Genomic DNA, 20,549 nt, shown 5'->3' with positions numbered 1-20,549 from the left:
CAGTAAAGAAACAAAATTGCATAAAATTTTGACTTCTTTCTTCTATGCTATTGTTTCTTTTTGACTTCTTTCTTCTATGCTATTGTTTCTTATGTCATTGCCTTACGGGGTTTCCTTTGCAACATGTGGTGCAAATGCTAGTTTAATTTAATTTAAAAATATTTTTGTGGTGAGAGGTGTTGTAGCCTAGTATGGAGGTGATGTTTTAATGATGTAAATTTTTGTATGATTCAATTAATAATAAAAAATTAAAAGTAATAAAATTCAATTTGTTATAACGTAATAATGATTATAATAATAAAATTAAGGATAAATTTATAACATATGAATAGTAGCTATAAATGAAGATTCATTTACCATACAAATTAAATAATGATTTTGTAACATATTTAAATTTATTAATAAGCAAATAAAAACTTAATACTTACATTAAAATTACAAAATAACAAGATTTTTAACTATGGATATTCATCCCCGCCTTACTAGGGATATTATTTACTTGTAAATAGACTTTGTTCCAATACTATGGGCTAATACCATGGCTTATCCATACCAAATGCCCAACAACCATAATACATTTCACAATCAAAATATTTTATTTTTTAATAACATTTTTTTAATTAAATCTAAAAGAAAAAAAAAAATCATTAGTTTTGAAATATATCTAAGCCATATATGGTCATTACTACTAAAAATATTTCATCAATATTAAATGGGGGTTTTAATAAAATTAAAAATGAAAATATTTTTTTATATATAGAAATGGTGAAATTTATATAATTGAAATAATATCATTAAAAACCATCATGGATTCATCTAAAGATCTACCAAGTTGTAAGAAAAATCCAATTTATGTAGGAGCAATTTTTTCTTCAATTTTTGCACTCAAAAAAACATTTAAATCTTAAAAAATATGATCCTAAAAAAACATTTGAATCTTTAAAAAATTGGTCCACTTAAAATTAAAATTAAAATTAAAATAAATATATGCTAGTTTTAAAACTAATCAATCATAACTATAAACATTTATCAACCATTTAATTATTACTCAACTACTAATAAAATGCCTTAAATTTATATACCCCTTAAACCACACATACCATACCATATAGGAATTGGTAGTTCAATAAAACCCGTGCAAAATTGTTATTTACACAAAAACATATACAATATTCAAACTTTGGATGGTCATACAATTTTGAGCCACGACCACACATAGCTTGTCATATAGTCTCGGATGGCTGGATAGATCTGTGAGTTTACTTCAGAGGTAAAGATTAAAGAGGTCCACCATTCGCACTCGAAAGCCACAATTCATATCATATTTCGAAGGTTGCTGTTGCAGACTCACTTTCAGAGGTAAAGATTAAAAAGGGGGCCACCATTCGCACCCGAAATTCACAATTCATATTATATTTAGACGGTTGCTGTACAAGTCACCAAGCCTCTTCTTACACAGAAGGCACTTAAAGCGGAGATAACATAGGGCGATGATTGAAATTGGGACTGAAATCGGTATCATAATGGACTGACAAATTGTGCCAATTAGCAGGCACCCTAAGTTCATCTTTCAGTAAATTACAGGTTTTATTAACAAGAGAATAATCCCGCTTTGCGTTGGGTCGAAATGGAACTCCAGAGCTTTGAAAGCCATCGACCAGGTGCAGATGGGCTTCCAGATTGTGACAGCAACTCACACCAGCATTCTCTTTCAGATATGGAGAATCCAAGTGATTGATTCTGAGCTCAGCCCCCACATGAGTAAATGACATCCTCTCCATTGCTTCGGTCAATGCTGTTGAATTTAATATTTCATGGCACTTCTTATGTAGCCATTCATTCATAAAAATCCCTGGCATTTGAGGGATCCAATCATGGGTATTGACAATTCTCAACGTTTTCACGCCGATCTCCTCAAGCCTCTGTTTGAAATCATGGTTTCCAACTCTTGGTCCCCCAAAAGAGAACACTGCTACTGGTGTACTATTTGAGGTTGATGCCAAGTTTTCTCCAATCTGATATGCACTCAAGAGCGCCAAAGCTGCTCCTAGACTGTGCCCTGTAATGGTAATACTCAACTCCTCGCCCTCGTATAATTCTAACAGTCTCTCCACCTCTTCCAGAACCTGTTCAGATGCGCTCTTCATGCTATTATTATGAATGTCACTATGGCTATTGCCCTTAGAAGAAGTATACAGACTTAAAAATCCATTTTCCACCTTCGGGTTAAGATCAGAGTGATGAATATTATCAGAGAGTTTAATTGGTATTAAATCTGTCTTGAGATTTTCAGCCCATTCAAGCGGAGTCATGGTGCCTCTCCATGCAATAACTATATCTCTTCGACCTAATCTTTTGATCTCTTCCAAGTTATCACTCACAGCAACAAATCCCATCCAGTTAGACTTCTCACATTTTAGGCTTTCATTCGATAGTTTCGAAAGCCAGTTGGGAACATGGACATTGGGAGTTGCATGGAGATACTTGGTCACCCTGTAACCAGTGTTCCTCAACCCCACTCTTTCAAGAAATGAATTAACTTCACCACATGGGATGCAGCAGCCACCATAAGAGCTCGATTGGGGATCAGAGTTAAAGGCATCATAAGTTGCCTGCGCAAATTCTCCATACTTCACAATCTCTCTTCTTAGGTTTTCATCAAGGGGATCCAGAAGTTCTCTCCACTCGTTGGCACCATGATATTCCCTCCATTTACCCGCCAGACTCTGCTTAGGAGAAGGATTGGGTCTCCGCAGCTTGCTCATCCAATCATCACAGTTCCAAGAATTGCGTATGTCGTTGGATTTCCTCTGATTTGAAAGCGTGGAGTCTAATATTCTGTTCCTGTTAGGACTTCTAGGACTGGAACCTATGAATGTGGCTCCTAAGCCCCTGTCAATTAGGGATGTGATTTCCAGTCGTTTAGACCAAACCAATCTCCTTTGTGAAGGGTTCTTCACCAGATTTAGAGTGGATGAAGAAGCTCTAGAAGTGCAGTTTGATATATTCTTGAGGCCTGTAGTGGAGTTGTGTATTATGGCGGGTAGGGAAGATGAGGTAGCCTGTTTCAAAGACCCAAGGAGTTCCATATGCTGTTGAAAGGATTGACAAATAGGGAATCTCTTTGGGGGATTGCAATGAAGTGTGAAATTAGGGTAGCCATGCCACTGATTATATATTCCGAGTTCGTGCTCTAACAGCATCTGTCCATTACTCGGATTTTACTCGCTTTTAAATCGTTCACGTGAGGATTCAGTTCGCTTTTGAAAACCTAGCGGCTGAACGCGGTACAGGGAATAGAGTGGCACGCGGTGCCGACCACACCATTGATACTGTGAACATAAGTTTGAGAGGAAGCCTATCTACTCCACATATGTGGACCAACTCTTTTATGAGCTCCATCCTCCGCTCACGATCACTTCCACTACGCTGGCAAACAGTTTGACATACAAATTGAGGTGCCCACCTTATTAGGGTACCTGCTGAATTATTTTTTGACAAACTCACCTTACGAGAGTATCTCCTCAATTGAAGCATCCGTTTTCATTTTTGTTGGTTGCGTGTCCAAATCTAAATGCATTTAAATTTCATGAGGGACACTTTTCTGTCTCATAAACACGGAACTCTCAGTTTGCAGATATAATTTTTTTGATAATTTAAATTTAACTTTTTTTAAAATTAAGTTATGAAGTAGTTTTCAAATGTTAATTTTATATTTACATATATATTTGTATTTAGATAAATCGGCGATTAAGTTGGGCTGGTACTAATCAATTGAGCTACTATGGATACTTATTGATATTTTATTACTTCCACAATATAAATGAAATTTAAAATAAAATTAAACAATAATTTTATTCAATTAAATTATAATAAATTAAAAAATATTATTGTTTTTTTAATTATTAAAATAAAATTATAAAAATTTGGTTTAAATAATATTTTTATTTACAAAAGAGTTGTTATAAAAATTATGAAAAAATATTTTTTTATTATTTTTCTCTATAATTATTAGTCTTTGTTAAAATTAGATTCTTATAATAAATTTGCCTATATGGAGCAATGCGAATTATAATATTTAATTTTGAAAAAAATATTGATTTTTCAATATTATTAAAAATATTATTTTTGAAACATTTGATTGGGCCATAACTTGAAAGTATTATTTCAGCCTTAGCATAATATAATACCATGTGGATAACTATTTGGCATATTTTATGTTATAATTGAAGGATATGGTTGCAATATTGATTCATAATTTTTAGATACTTGTATAGCGATATTTTATTCTTAAGTTTTCCAATTAAGCCATCCAAAAATAAATTATTTGAAAATAGCTTATATTCAAGTAAAAACACATTTATTATAAGTTGTATGGCACTCCTTGATGTGAAGTCACCGGGGTGATATATTGGCCATGATGAAGATGTTTACTATAAGTTACTTCCCACCATAATTTAAGAAAGTATTTCCTTATTCGCTAATGTTCATGGATTTCATGGAAAGTACCCAAAAATTCCTATTGAAATTCAATAGGGGCTTTTGATTTATTAAGGTAATGATAAGTAAATCCATTTCCCACCATATAAATGGAATTATAAAAAAATTAGTTAAATAATTTTTTTATTTACAATTAATTTGTTATAAAAATCATGAAAAAATATTTTCCTTTATAATTATTTTAATAATAAATTTCGTACTCACCACTATCAAAATATATTCTAAACTCTTTGTTACTCAAGTCATTTAAAACTTGACCCTAACTTCTCTAAATAAGAAAAGAAAACAACTTAATAACTCCTTCCTAATCAATAGTTAATCCATCTCTTAAATTAACAAAACTTTCACATAACCCACTCCTTCCACTATCCTACTCCTAACACTAATTTCCCTCATGTATGGAATGTCATGACACATCGTGATATTTAGAAGATTTATTAAAAAAAACATTGAAATTATTTTTAAACCTTGCAATTTTTTAAGTAGATAGCTTTTTTTACATTGAAAAAACTCAAAAGCCAATCAAAATTTATCTCAAAGAAAATATAGTTGATATACTTCATGATTGAATCACTAATTCAACTATCTAGGAGCACACCAAAAGTTTAAATAGATAATTTATTATGACCAAATGAAAATCCTAAAATGAAGAACCTATTATTCTTATTTTATAATTAATTATAAGAATCTCTTAAACCAGAAAAACAACTTAAGCATTTTAATTGAGAAGATAGCTACAAGTCTAGTCATTCTTAGAATTCTATTATTAATTCTTGACATCAAGAAACCCTCTCTTTATTTTTAAATTTTTTTTGTAGTAAATTCTTATTTAGACTTCATTTTTCTAACTAAATTAGATTTCTAATTTTATTTACTCCCTCTTTCTTTTATTTATTGAACTTTCTCTCCTTTTCTTATTTTCACATTATAACTAATTTATTAATTCTTTTAATAATAAAAGTTATATTTTACAGAGAAAATCCATGATATAATTTTTTTAAACATTTATGTTAAGTTAAATAAAATTTATATCTATATATTTTAAAATTAATTAAAAATTATGTCTATATATTATTAAATTTTTGGACAATTAAAGGCTTTCCATATTTTCAAAATAATCTATATAAATTACTAATTATATAAAATTGAAGTTTGCTAATTTTTGTTATATATTATGTAGATTTTGTTTTTATATTTTTCTTTTTAATCATATCTAGTAGTACAATAATATTTAATTAATAATAATTAATTAAAGATCATTTCTGTGATCATTTTTTAATTTGAAGTTTTAGCGTTTCCGGTTTTAAAATCTTATTTCTCTAGTGAAATCCATTTCTAACTCGATCTATAAAATTTGAAAGGATGACGATATATAAAAATCGTGTATTTCATTCTTTTCGTGTGGAGTGCGGCTGAAGTTAAACAAAACTTCTTTCACGTTGATATTCTGTATGAGATTCGTATTGTAAGTACTGAAAGAAGTGGAGAAGGCAATCATTAGCATGCCAAATACACTCATGGCCCTTTAAAGGGTTACGCATATGAGAGATGCACAAATTTATAGGTAATAAATAGGTAATAAATCAATTTTTGTTTCATGGCAAATAATAATATATATATATATATATATATATATATATATATATATATAAGTTTTATTGAATTATGAAATTTTGTTAATTTTTTGTGAATTTTTTATTAAATTAGAAAACACTATAAAGTTTTGGAAAATTTTTTAGAAAATTGGAAAATATTGTAAAATGTTTGTTAATCATTGATAACCATATATAATAATTATAGAAAAATTCATTAAATTTGTAATATACTTGTTTTCCATGTTTTGGAAAAGCAATGTCATGGGTTATGTTTGTTGAGCTTTCTAGTATACAGTGTGATAAATCTCTTTGTATGTTTTAATCATTTTTTCAGGCAAAGGTCTTATTACCACTTAATGGGAAACTAGATGGGCAGGAACCCCCAAAAGTGTGTGACCCTAAACTCCAGAAGTTATTTTGCTTAAACTAGGAGTTGACACATCAAACTAGATGGGCAAGAACCCCCAAAAGTGTGTGACCCTAAACTCCAGAAGTTATTTTGCTCAAACTAGGAGTTGACACATCCAACTTACTTATATTCCATGCAATTCATATTTTAGAGGCTTTCAATGAAAATAAGATATATTATTAGCTATCTCAAAATTGTTAATCTTAATATCAAATTATTTTTTCTTTCTTATACATTGCTTCTCTAATAGCTAGATACTTATCCAATTCCTTGGTTTCAAATAAACCAACAGTTTTAGGATTTGGTGCTTTGTCACCATTTGTAGGTACTTCACCTTCATCTTGGCTCCTAACTATTTTAGTAGCTATCGCACTTTATTCCACAATTCAAAACTCTAATAATGTTTAATCAACAGAGAATTACTTAATAAAGAGAAAAAATGAAAAATAAGATTGACGAAAAAATAAATATGCATTAATTTTATTTATTTTTAATGAAGAAAAAAAAGTCATGAAAATACACAATTTATGAGTTTAAAAATATAACAAATAATTCAAAAAACTACTCTCTCCATATTGTTTACTTGGTAGAAAATGTCACAAATAAAATAGTGCACTAAATATTTTGTTAGCCTCGGCTCATTACATGTGATGCTATTTTAGTGTCGGCATCAAAAGTATAATTACTTTGAAGGAAATCCAGTCTCTTGATAATAAGTCTCCTATGATCAACAGTTTTCTTAGTTATGAAAAGCTCATTTTATTTTCTTAATAACCAATAAACCCTGGCTAAATAAAATACTATAGACATAATAGATTCTAAAAAGGTAAAAATCAAAATGCTTCAATCAAGCCACAATAAGAAAAATCAAAATGCTTCAATCATGCCACAATAAGATGATAAGGTAGCCTGTTTCAAAGACACAAGGAGTTCCATATGCTGTTGAAAGGATTGACAAATAGGGACTCTCTGTGCGGGATTGCAACGAACTGTGAAATTAGGGTAGCCATGCCACTGATTATATATTCCGAGTTCGTGCTCAACAGTAACTGTCCTTTACGCTCATTTTACTCGCTTTTAAATCGTTGGCGTGAGGATTCAGTTCGCTTCTGAAAACCTAGAGGATGAACGCGGTACAGGGAATAGAGTGGCACGCGGTGCCGACCACACCGGTGTGATACTGTGAACATAAGTTTGAGAGGAAGCCTATGTATTCCACATATGTTGACCATCTCTTTTATGAGCTCCATCGTCCGCTCACAATCACTTCCACTACGCTGGCAAACAGTTTGAAGTACAAATTGAGGTGCCCACCTTATGAGGGTACCTCCTCAATTATTTTTTGGCAACTCACCTTACGGGAGTATCTCCTCAATTGAAGCATCTGTTTTCATTTTTGTTGGTTGCGTGTCCAAATCTAAATGAATGCATGTAATTTTCATGAAAGAGACACTTTTCTGTATTCATAAACACCGAACACTCAGTTGGTAGATATAAAATTTTTGATAATTAAAATTTAAATTATTTTAAAATTAAGTTATGAAGTAGTTTTCAAATGTTAAATTTATATTTACATATATATTTATATTTAGAAATCAGCGATTAAATTCGGTTGATACTGATCAATTGAGTTTTATATTTAGAGAAATCAGCGATTAAATTCGGTTGATACTGATCAATTGAGTTGATATTTTATTATGCGAATGAAATTTAAAATAAAATAAAATAATATTTTTATTTAATTAAATTAGGATAAAAATATTATTATTATTTATTATTATTAAAATATAAATAATTTTTATAATTTAAATAATATTTTTATTTACAATTAATATGTTATAAAAATTATGAAAAGTTTTGTTTTTTTTTTTTACTAGTCTTAATCAAAATTGGATTCTAGTAATAAATTTGTCTGTATTAACCAATGCAAATTATAATGTTAAATTTTGAAAAACAAAATATTTTTCAATATTATTAAAAGCATTATTTTTTAAACATTTGATGGGACCATAACTTGAAGGTGTTATTGCAGTCTTAGCATAATATAATGCCATGTGGATAATTGTTTGGCATATTTTATGTCATAATTAAAGGATATGATTGCAATATGTATGCGTGATTTCTAGATAAATTCTTTGAAAATAGTTTATATTCAAGTAAATAACATATTTATTATAATTTGTCCACAGGGTCTTGGTGCTAGCAACCATTAATTCCAATCACCTATATTAAATGCACAGTCTAGTTCCTTCTCGAGAATTCAAGAGGAATTTTCGAGAGTCAGATAACATACTGAAGAAGCCACTGTCACCAACTCCAGAAACCTTTCCACTATGTATAAAAACCATCTTTAGTGATCAAATGAGCAAATTTCTGTGTTTGTGTTCAGTTTTTGTTTTTTGTCTACGTTCTTTGATTTGGTATCAGACCTTAGGTGTGTTGTGAGGAGAGGTGAGCTGTGAGGAGAGGCCGAGTGGTAAATAGCTGGGTGAGGCATTCTTTGTTTTTGGTATCAGAGCGAAGGTACTTTTACGGATGTCTGTTAAGGACAACATTATTCCACATATTAGAGAGTGAAAAACATCCCAGGAGACATGGGACACTCTCAAAAATTTGTATGAGACGAAGACTACAAATCGGATATTGTATTTAAAGAGTAAGTTTCTTTCAATTAAGATGGAAGAAAATGAAAGTGTCGGTAATTTTATTTCTAGAATTAAGGATCTAAAGGATAAATTAGGTGACATTGGTGAAACAATATCTTGTACAGACTTGGTTACTCTAACATTGAATGGAATTCTTGATGATTATCAAATGTTTATCACTGGTCTTTCAACTAGAGAGAAGGCTCCTACTTTTGATGAGTTGGCGGGTATACTTATGTAGGAAGGAGAGTGGAGGAGAAGTCTTAAACAAAAATCTCCCAGTTTAGATTTAGCATTGATGGCTAAAGGGAAGTAGTCCTTCAAAGGAAAATATTGGGAGAAAAATAAAGGCAAAAAACCAAAGGTAAAATCATTTCAAGGTACACCTTTACCAAGGACAAATGCCAAATCAAGTAGAGATGATGTGTGTTATTACTGTGGAAAAGCTGGTCATTTTGCTAAGAATTGAATGAAAAGAAGGTCTGATCAATTTAAACAAAGAAGACATTTAGGAAATTATGTTGATAGGGATGAAGCAATTAGTCATGACTTTAGCAATCTTAAATTGTTTGTGTCCAATGTTGCTTTATCAGCAAAAAATGATGATGATAATGCTTGGTTTATAGATTTTGGTGCATCAATGCACATGTCATGCAAAAGAGTTTGGTTTGATACTTATCATGAGATTAATAATGGTGGTCACATCTATTTAGGAGATAATTGTAGGAATTTACAGGGTAAGTTCCTCAGACAGAACACCAAAGGACACTGCTCACAAAGAGATCACAGATCAATACACCAGTATTCTTGACATGGTTAAAACCCCAAAGAGGGAAAAAGTCCACAATCTGAGCCAACATGGCCACTTTAGGAAATTTATTAATAAAAGAATGAAATTTTACATAAACTTCTCTCATGAACAGTTACCCTACAAATGACCCTTCATGCTCTTTAAATAGAGATAATGGACCAATCGGGTGTGAAGCCACGGATCAAGTGTCGGTAATACCGAGGAGAGAATGAACCGTCGGATCAATACATATCAGGACCATCAGATTGTAAGTTACAAAAGTACCTAGTAAAGAAACACACTTTACCTAACTCTACACTAGGCCAAGTTATACTTAACTATTTCCTATGTGTCAAAATATCCTAACATCCCCCCTTAAGAACAACTTGGGATAGGATTTAAGGATGTAAAAATGTGACACAATACGAGAAGGAAGGAGGCATTAGAGCCTATCCCCCCTTAGTGACAACTTCATAAACTCCAACCACAAATCAAAGTTTAGAAAACTTTGCCTCTATGAGAGCCTTTGTAAAGATGTCTGCAACTTGATCATCTGTTGAACAATATTACACTTCAAGAACATGGTCGTGAGTGAGCTTTCTGATGAAGAGCATGTGCAGTTCAATGTGTTTGCTACGTTGATGTTGGACTGGATCTTTGCATAGTTGAATGGCACTTTGATTATCACATCAAAGTGTAGTCGGATGTTGCTACTGAAAGCCAAACTTTGACAGGATCTGACGAAGCCACAGGGCTTCCTTACTAGCTTCTATGGCACCACGATACTCTGCTGCTGAAGAAAGAGAAATGACACTTTGTTTCTTGCAAGCCCATGTAATAGGTCCTTAACCAAGAGTGAACACATAATGTGCAGTAGACTTATGATCATCAGGGTCACCAGCCCAATTGGAATTAGTGAAACCAACCAATAGAGGAGATGCTTCTGAACTGTAATGAATCCAAAACTGAACTGTACCTCAAACGTAATGAAGTATTCTTTTAGTTGCTTTCCAATGACTTTCATGTGGGTTTTTCATAAACCGAGCAATAAGGCCAACAACAAAGGAAAGGTTAGGATGAGTATGGGTCAAATACAAAAATTTTCCTACAAGTTGACAGTATAAGGTAGCATCAACTTCAGGGTAAGTACAAGTGACTGAAATTTTGGCTCCACACTAAAAGGGAGAAGGGGTTGGCTTACAGTCTTCCATGTGAAAATGGCGTAGAAGATCACAGACATACTTAGACTGGGAAAGGGAAATACCTTCCTTGGATTGCAAGACTTGAAGACCAAGAAAATAATGCAAGTGTCTTAAGTCTGTCATTTCAAACTTATTTTTAAGGCTGGACTTCACATGATTTATAAGGTTGGGATCACTACTAGTAAGGATAAGATCATCAACATAAAGAACAAGAATGATAAGAGACTTTCCCACTTTCTTGGTGTAGACATTATTGTCAAAATGACACCTAGAAAAGCCAGTTTCTAAAAGAAATCTATCCATTTTGGCATACCAAGCCTGAGGGGCTTGCTTGAGACCATAAAGGGATTTCTTAAGCCGGCATACAAGGTTGGAGTCTATTTGTATAAAGCAGTAGGTTGTTCTATATAGATTTCTTCATGCAAGTCCCTATGCAAGAAGGTAGATTTAACATCCATCTGATGGAATTCCCATTTGAAAGAGGGAGCAAGGGAAAGAATAGGGCAAATAGAGTTCATTTTGCCAATAGGGGAGAAGGTTTTAGTATAGTCAATGCCTTCTACTTGTGAAAAACCCCTAGCAACAAGACGAGCTTTATGTTTATCAAATTTTTCATCTGGTCCATACTTGGTTCTGTAAACCCATTTGCATCTAGCAAGTTTTTGTCCCTTTGGTAGAGGAACAACATGCTATGTATCATTTGCCAATAATGAACGATATTCTTCTTTCATAGTTGTGCCCCAATTTGGATGGCCTAAAGCTTCTACAAAGGTTTCAGGATCATAATTTGCTGAAGCTTGAGCCAGTAAAGAAGAGGCTCTATCGAATTGAGAACGTGTATGTCACTGATCGTTAGGATCACCAGCAAGATCACTTGCTGCATCCCGAGTAGCACAGACCCATTTTGGAAGCTGAGGAGCTGAAGGAGGATCCTGAGAAGGTGGGGGAGGATTTTCATCCTCGCTATCATCATCTGAAGAAGATATATTTTCAAAAGTAGAAGGGATAGAGAGAACTGGCACATTTGTCAAACTAGACTCATAAGCCAATATATTTTCAGGAAACTTTACATCTGTTCTAATGATAACATTTTTGTACTTAAGTGGAATAAGTCTATATTCTTTGACATCTGCAATATGGGCCCATGCTTCACTTCTAAAAGCACGAAAGTGACTTACATATAGTTTTATTGAGCTCCATGCTTCTTTTGGAGTGATATTATTTAAAACCTTGGTAGGAGTGTGATTTACTATGTAATTTGCACAATTAATTGCTTATGCCTAGAAATTAAGACTAAGTCCTTTAGATTGAAGCATACAATTATCCATTTCCTTTAAGGTGTGGTTCTTCCTTTAATAATTTGATGTCGAGATTGTTTTTGAACAAAGGCCTTAAAGGCCAAGAACATGTTAAATACTTCACTCTTGAGTTTTAAGAAGTATACCCAAGTGCGTTTAGAGAAAGCATCAATGAAAGTTAAGAAATACTTATAGCCAGAGAATGAAACAACTAGAAGTGGACCACATAAATCACTATGCACAAGCTGTAAAGGGGTTGAGGCATGCCAAGAGGCACGTTTTTCAAAAATATCCTGATGATGTTTTCCGAGTACACATCTAGAACAAACACCATCTCTGCAAGATACCATTGGAAGACTTGTCACCATATTTTCTTTACATAGATTCTGAAGCGAGCGATAGTTTAAGTGACCAAATCGCTCATGCCAAAGTTTGCTCACTTCATCATTATGAGCGAAAAATACCTAGGGAAGATTTGATGAGCCAAAGTTGTTAAACTTATACAACCTTGTAGAATCATCAGCAATGCCAGTAGCTAAAATCTGTCTAGGATCTCTTAGGTCCTTAATTACAACACCGTGAGGTGAAAATTCAATGATTTTACCTTCACCTGAATGAGTTATCTGATATATAGATAGAAGGTTGCAGGATAAGGTTGGAACACATAATACATCATTAAATTGACCATTGTCTATATGAATAGTTCCAGTCCCTACAACACTAAGAGATCTATCATCACCAACATATATATTTTTGGTGTTACAATCATTTAAAGAAGAAAACATGGCTTTGTTTTTGGCCATGTGATAAGAAGCTCCATAATCAATGAGCCACTCATGAGAATGAGAAGAATCAAATACATTTAGTGCATATCCAAACCGAGATGCTTGACAACCACATGCAGAAAGTGTTATTTGTGAAGATGAAGTTGAAGTTGAAGAGTGCTCCAAATGGATGTTTTTTTTCTTCATTTTTCCTTCCAAGGCTTCCATCTTCTTAAAGCATTTGGATTCTAAGTGGCCATCTCGATTACAAACATGGCAATGTCTATTAGTCTTCTTCCCTTTGTTTTTATTTTCCTTATCATTTTGTTGAAATGATTTCTCATTTTGAGACTGAAATTACTTAGGACCCTTGTTTGGTTTAGGACCATTCTTTTTAGGATACAACTTCTTAGGATTATTTGAATTGGGTTGTTGCTGGGAGGCTAAGGCTTTCTTAGAAGAGTTTCCAAGATTAAGAAGACCAAGATGTAAGAGTTTTTCTTGTTCTCTTATTAAAGAATCACAAAAGGCATCAAAGGAAGGGGACTTATAGTCTTTTCCTTGAGAAATGAAGGCTTCTCTTGTAGAATGGAAGGTTGAAACAAGCATAGAGTAGGCTGGTCCCAACTTAGTAAGAATAGATAGATAAGGCTACCATATTCTTTCCTAACCTTAACACCTTCCAAGAGAAGTCTAAGGGTCTTGAACTTGGACAAAAAATATTCAATGGAAGAAAAATTATTGGGGTCCAACGTAAGCAACTCATTTTCAAGTTGATGGGCTCTAATTTCATTTTTAATTCCAAAAACTTTAGTGAGTTGTTTCATTGCTTCATTAGGGGTATCAAGTTCTGCGATATGGAATCTAAGGTCTGGAGAACTAGACACCCTATCAACCCACGTGCTTGATCTTGCCTATTTTCACATTTGGATTCCTTATCTTCATCTTTAGGTTTGATTTCTTGGCCTGAGGATATTCTGTAAAGATCTTTACTTCTATGTAAATCCACAATGTAGGACCACCATTGGAAGTAATTGTTGCTGTCAAGAATAACTTGGCATGGACTTTCCATTTTAATAGAAATTTAAGCTGTAGATGCTAAAAACAAGTGTTCCAATGAAAATATCTCGAAAAAATAGGCTGATTAAAATAAAAAAAACGGCTCTGAAAACGGCTTCCAAATGAAGAAGTCATGGCTTTTTGATTAAAAGTTGTTGAAGATGCTGATGAAGTGCGTGAATGTCCGAAAATGAATGATAATGTTATATTAAAAAAAACCCCACTTTTCTAGAACTTAATCTAATTAGCAACCTTAAAAAAAGACTTTATGTGACTCACTTTTATAAATAAGTGAAAGTCACTTTTACAATGGTACTTTATGAGCTACCCACTAAATTGTAACTTAAATAATAGATAAAAAGACTTTAGAATTATAAGTGACTCACTTTTTCTAATGGGTGAGAACACTTTTACATAAAATAACTTTAAAACATAAGTTACATGTGCTTTTTGAAACGGTAAATCAACAAAAAGAAGGACTTGAACTCAAGACCTCTATTCTCATAAAGTAACTTTGGACCAAGTGAACTAGTTTAAAAGGTTAGTAATTTTTGGAAAAGAAGAAGGGTTTTTTCTTTTTTTATTCACTGAAGCTTTGAGGTGCGTGCTTACTTGAGAAAGCTCTTTTTTTCCTACAAAACAAAAAACACAAAACCCAACATGGACATACAAAAAAAAATAAACCTTACGGCTTGAAGTTAGCTTTAGCCAGAAACTAAATATTTTCCTCAATGTTTATGATTTTCTGAGATCACACTAAGGCGTGGCGGAAAACAAAATACGCATGAGAAAAATCCTTCCTTTATGTTTCTAATTTGCCCATATCGCACAGAGTCGCGGGGCAAAGAGCATACGCAGAAATGAAAGGTATAGACCCGGTAATAAAAAACAAAGAGCTAAATAAACCGAAATAAACAGAGAGAAAATAATTAAAAACTACAAATAAACATTGTATACCTCCAGATGTTAAAAATGGCGTAGCTAGGGCTACTGGAACCATTTTCGTGTCAAACGAAAGGGGTTCCTCACTGGAACAGATTATCCTAACACAATAGAGTAGTCAGAAACAGTAGATCTAGGAAACGATAGTCGGATGCACTTCTACCAACTTCAAATTTGGATCACCAATGGATGCGGCCCTCAAATAGCTCTAATACCATGTAGGAATTTACAGGGTAAGTTCCTCAGACAAAACACCAAAGGACACTGCTAACAAACATATTTTGGCGTGGTTAAAATGCTCAAAGAGGGAAACAGTCCACGGTCTGAGCCAACGCAGCCACTTTAGGCAATTTATTAATAAAAGAATGAAAATTTGCATAAGCTTCTTTCATGAATGGTTACCATACCAATGACCCTCCACGCTCTTTAAATAGATATCATGGACCAATCGGGTGTTAAGCCATGGATCAAGTGTCAGTAATACCAAGGAGAGAATGAACTGTCGGATCACTACATATCATGACTGTCGAATTGTAAGTTACAAAACTACATAGTAAAGAAACAAACTTTACCTAACTCTACACTAGACCAAGTTATACTTAACTATTTCCTATGTGTTGGAATATCCTAACAATAATAGATCACATGAAATTAAAGGATATGGTGATATAAGTGTTATGATGCCTAATGGACAAGAAAAAAAAAATTGAAAATGTGGTGTATGTTCCAGGATTAAAGAAGAACTTAATTTCAGTCTCTACTATTGTAGATCAACATTTAAAAGTTGAATTTGTGAAATCACATTGTTTGGTAAAGTATGTGCAGGACAACTACAAGGTTGTTGCAAAAGGAATAAGAGTTGGAGGATTATACAAGTTGGATGTTATGAAGAATGAGAATCAAGAATTTGCATCAACAGACATGTCAAATATAGAGCTTTGGCATCAAAGGTATGGACACTTAAATCATAATGACCTAATGTTACTACAAAAGAAATTGATGGTAGAAGGTCTTCCAAATATTAATGGTGAACACTTTGAATGTGAAGGTTGTGCACTAGGAAAGCAACATAGGGAAGAATTTCCTATGCATGAAAATAGAAGAAAACATGAAATACTTGAACGAGTGCATACTAATGTATGTGGTCCAATGCAAACTAAGTCACTTGGTGGAGAATATTACTTTCTTATATTTATTGATGATAACACTAGATACACCTGGGTGTACTTTATAAGAAACAAAAGTGATGTGTTTGAATACTTTAAAGAATTCAAGAGTATGGTTGAAAAGAAAACAAGAAAGAGCATTAAAATTCTTCGATCAAATAAAAGTGGTGAGTACACTTCAGGAGCTTTTATCAAATATTGCAAACAAAATGGAATTATGCAACAATTTACAGTACCACATACACCTTAGCAAAATGGAGTAGCTGAGAGAATGAATGGAACATTAGTTGAATGTGCTCGTAGTATGTTAAAAAGTAAAGGACTTTCTAATAGTCTTTGGGCTAAAGCCATGAATACAATTGTATATCTTAAAAAATAAGCCCTACTAAGTATCTTGAGCACAAAACACCATTTGAAGCATTTTATGGTTTTAAACCTAAAGTTAGTCATTTAAGGATATTTGGATGCAAGGCCTTTGCTCATATTCCTAAAGAGGATAGGAGAAAGTTAGATGCCAAAGCCATCAAATGCATTTTTATTGGATATTGTACCGATCAAACGACATATAAAATGTATGATCCAAGTAATACAATGTCTTTGCAAGTAGATATGTTATATTTCATGAGCATGTAGATAAACAAATAAAAGAAGATGAACATAATGTATGGCAGCCTCCTTATGAAAGCTTTAAGGAAGAAGAAGAAGTTGTGGAATCAACTCAAGTTCAAGAACACATGGACATTCCAAAAGACATATCAAGGAGTAGAAGTACACAAAGAAGTGATGAAGGCACTCCACAGAGAAGAAGAAGAGGAGAAGGTACTCCACAATGTAATGAACATCTAAGAAGTCAACACGACAGATTCAAAACCCTATCAAGTATAAATATTATGCTTTAATGTCTTAAGTAATGACTATTTTTGAGCCCTCAAATTATGAACAAGGTAAAAATCATAAAGAACGGATGGAAGCTATGAAAGAAGAATATGAATCTATTATGAAAAATGAAACTTGGGAATTAACAGAATTACCTGAAAATAAAGTCCCTATAGGATCAAAATGGTTGTACAAGACAATATTTAATGCAGATGGTAGCATAGACAAGTATAAGGCAAGATTGGTTGCAAAAGGTTATTCACAAAAAGAAGGTATAGATTATGAAGATACATTTTCCCTGGTTGCAAACATGAATACAATCAGAATAATGATAGCATTGGAAACTAAATATGATTGGAAGCTACATCAATTAGATGTGAAGTCAACTTTTCTAAATGGTGACTTAAAAGAAGAGATTTATCTTGTTCAACCAGAAGGATTTGTAAAGAAGGGACAAGAGCATCTTGTATGCAAGTTGAAAAAGGCCTTATATGGACTAAAACAGGCATCAAGATCTTGGTATGAGAAAATTGACAAATTCTTCTTTCAACAAGGATTTAACAAAAGAAAAAATGATCCTAATTTATATGTCAAGATAGATATAAATGGGTATATAATATTACTCTCTATATATGTTGATGATCTAATAATAATAAGGATTGCTGATAAATTGATTAAAGATATAAAAATGAAGTTATCAAAGGAATTTGAGATGAAGGATCTTGGTCAGATAAACTATTGTCTAGGCCTTGCAGTATGGAGAGATGTTCAAAGGAATTTAATCACACCAAGCAAATATACAAATGAAGTACTAAAGAGATTTCATATGAATGGATGTAAAGTAGTAAGTACTTCATTGGAACAAAATATCAAATTGAGAAGTGAAGATGAAACAAAAGAGGTGAATGGAACATTGTATCAACAATTAGTGGGAAGTCTAAATTATCTCACTACCACTAGACTAGACATTGCTTATGCACTAAGAATACTTAGTCAATTCATGGCTAAGCCTCATGAAAGCCATTGGATAACTGCAAAAAGGGTCCTTCAATATTTAAAGGGAACTATCAATTTTGGTATTGAATATACTAATGCTTGTAATGTTGAATTGACAGGTCATTTTGATTCTGACTAGGCTAGAAATCCAGATGACAGGAAATCAACCACGGGATTCGTCTTCAATATAGGATCGGGAGCTATATCATGGAGTAGTAAGAAATAGGCAACAATTTCCTTGTCATCAATTGAAGTAGAGTATAAAGCATTATGTACTGCCACCTGTGAAGCTATATGGCTCAGAAGAATACTTTAAGATGTTGGTGAAGGTAAACAAGAACCCAGAGTGATCAGATGTGATAATCAAAGCACCATCAAACTGGGGAACAATCTTGTCATGCAAGGTCAAAGCATATAGACACACAATATCATTTTATAAGAGAAAAATTCCAATCACAAGAAATTGCCCTAATATACTGTAATACAAATGAGAATGTAGCTGACATATTAACTAAGCCTCTTGGGAGGGCAAAATTTGAGTTTTATAGAAGTAAGTTATGTGTTGCAGAAAATCAAGATTACGTTGAAAGCCTAGCTGAGACTTAGACCAGCAGGCATGACAATTAAGAGTATGTTTATAGTGTCTTATGTATTGTGCTATAACATATTTTTCATATGGTTGGAATTAAGGGGGAGTGTTAGAAACCATTAATTCCAACCACTTGCATTAAATGCACAGTCTAGTTCCTTCTGGAGAATTCAGGAGGAAGTTTCGAGAGTCAGATAGCTTCCTGAAGAAGCCACCGTCACCGACTCCAGAATCTTCTCCACTGTGTATAAAAAGCATCTTTGGCAATCAAATGAGAAAGTTCCTGAGTGTCTGTATTCAGTTCTGGTTTTGTGTCTGCGTTCTCTGATTCTTGGACAAAGGGTGATAGGGTGTTCTATTAAGGCACTCCTTATGTGAAGTCAGTCATTCAATTATGTGCCCTTATTAGCATGATATATTGCACATGATGAAGAGATAGTCCCACCAAGCTTACAAAAAAAAAAATTGTTTATTATAAGTTACTTCCCACCATAATTCAAGAAAGTATTTGCATAAAAAATGGATAGGAATAAGATGAAATAAATATACCTATGAGAAGTTAGTTCCCACCATATTTATATTTCCTCAACAATTATGTAGGAGTAAAAATATAAATGTGTAGACTTACCAGTGGTTAATATCCACCAAAATTATCCACTTCACATCGCAATTTACTATTTCTTGCCAATGCAAGACTTTATGATTCAATTTGCCTATTGGACAATATTAATTTTGCATTAACCGATGTAACTTATAACTTTTTATGCAATTTTTTACAAAGCATAATTTCTAACTTTAGTGACATGGACTAAGTTGCCCTATATGTATTAGGAATTTCCCAATTCTACCTTTCCTTATTCGCTAATGTTCATGAATTTCATGGAAAGTACCCAAAGATTCCCATTCAACTTGAATAGGGGCTTCTTGTTTTATTGAGGCAATGATATGTAAATCTACTTCCCACCATATAAATGGAATTCTAAAAAAATGATTTAAATAATTTTTTTATTTACAATTAATTTGTTATAAAAAACATGAAAAATTATTTTCCTTTATAATTATTTTAACAATAAATTTCATACCCACAACTATCCAACTAAAATCTATTCTAAACTCTTTCTTACTCAAGTCATTGATCCCACTTCTCTAAATAAGAAAAGGGAGCATCTTAGTAACTCATTCCTAATCAATAGTTAATCCATCTCTTAAATTAACAAAACTTTCACATAACTTTCTTTTTGAAATCAAGAACATCTCCTTCCACTATGCCACTCCTAGCACAAATTTCCCTCATGTATATCCATGGCATGACATCGTCATATTTAGAAGATTTATTAAAGAAAAACATTGAAATTATTTTTAAACCTTGCAATTTTTTTAAGAATATAGCTTTTGTGCAAAATCTTACATTGAAAAAAATAGAAAGTAAAATCCTAGAATCAACAACTAATTATTCCTATTTTATAATTAATTATAAAAAACTATTAAAAATAAAAACAATTTAAACATTTTAATTGAGAAGATAACTACAAGTCCAATCATTGTTAGAATTCTATTATTAATTCTTGACATCAAGGGTCTTTCCCCTTATTTTTAATCTCCTTTCCAGTAAATCCTTATTCAGTCTTCATTTCCCTAACTAAATTAGAATTCTAATCTTATTTACTCTCTCATTCTTTTATTTATTGAATTTTCTCTCCTTTTTATTTTTCCTCATA

The 20,549-nt window shown here is 32.6% G+C and overlaps 1 pseudogene; it reads right to left on the bottom strand.

Annotated features, from left to right (window-relative positions):
* Positions 1 to 1,466: 1,466 nt before the first annotated feature.
* LOC149200644 (phospholipase A(1) DAD1, chloroplastic pseudogene) lies at positions 1,467 to 3,089 on the bottom strand (annotated as a pseudogene).
* Positions 3,090 to 20,549: the final 17,460 nt, after the last annotated feature.

This window comes from Pinus tabuliformis, chromosome 2_1, assembly GCF_031772625.1.
Source record: "Pinus tabuliformis cultivar Carrire ecotype Pingquan chromosome 2_1, CPIR1, whole genome shotgun sequence".
Classification (NCBI taxonomy): Eukaryota; Viridiplantae; Streptophyta; class Pinopsida; order Pinales; family Pinaceae; genus Pinus; species Pinus tabuliformis.
Note: the sequence above shows the minus strand (reverse complement) of the source record. Positions and strands in the feature narration are given on the sequence as shown.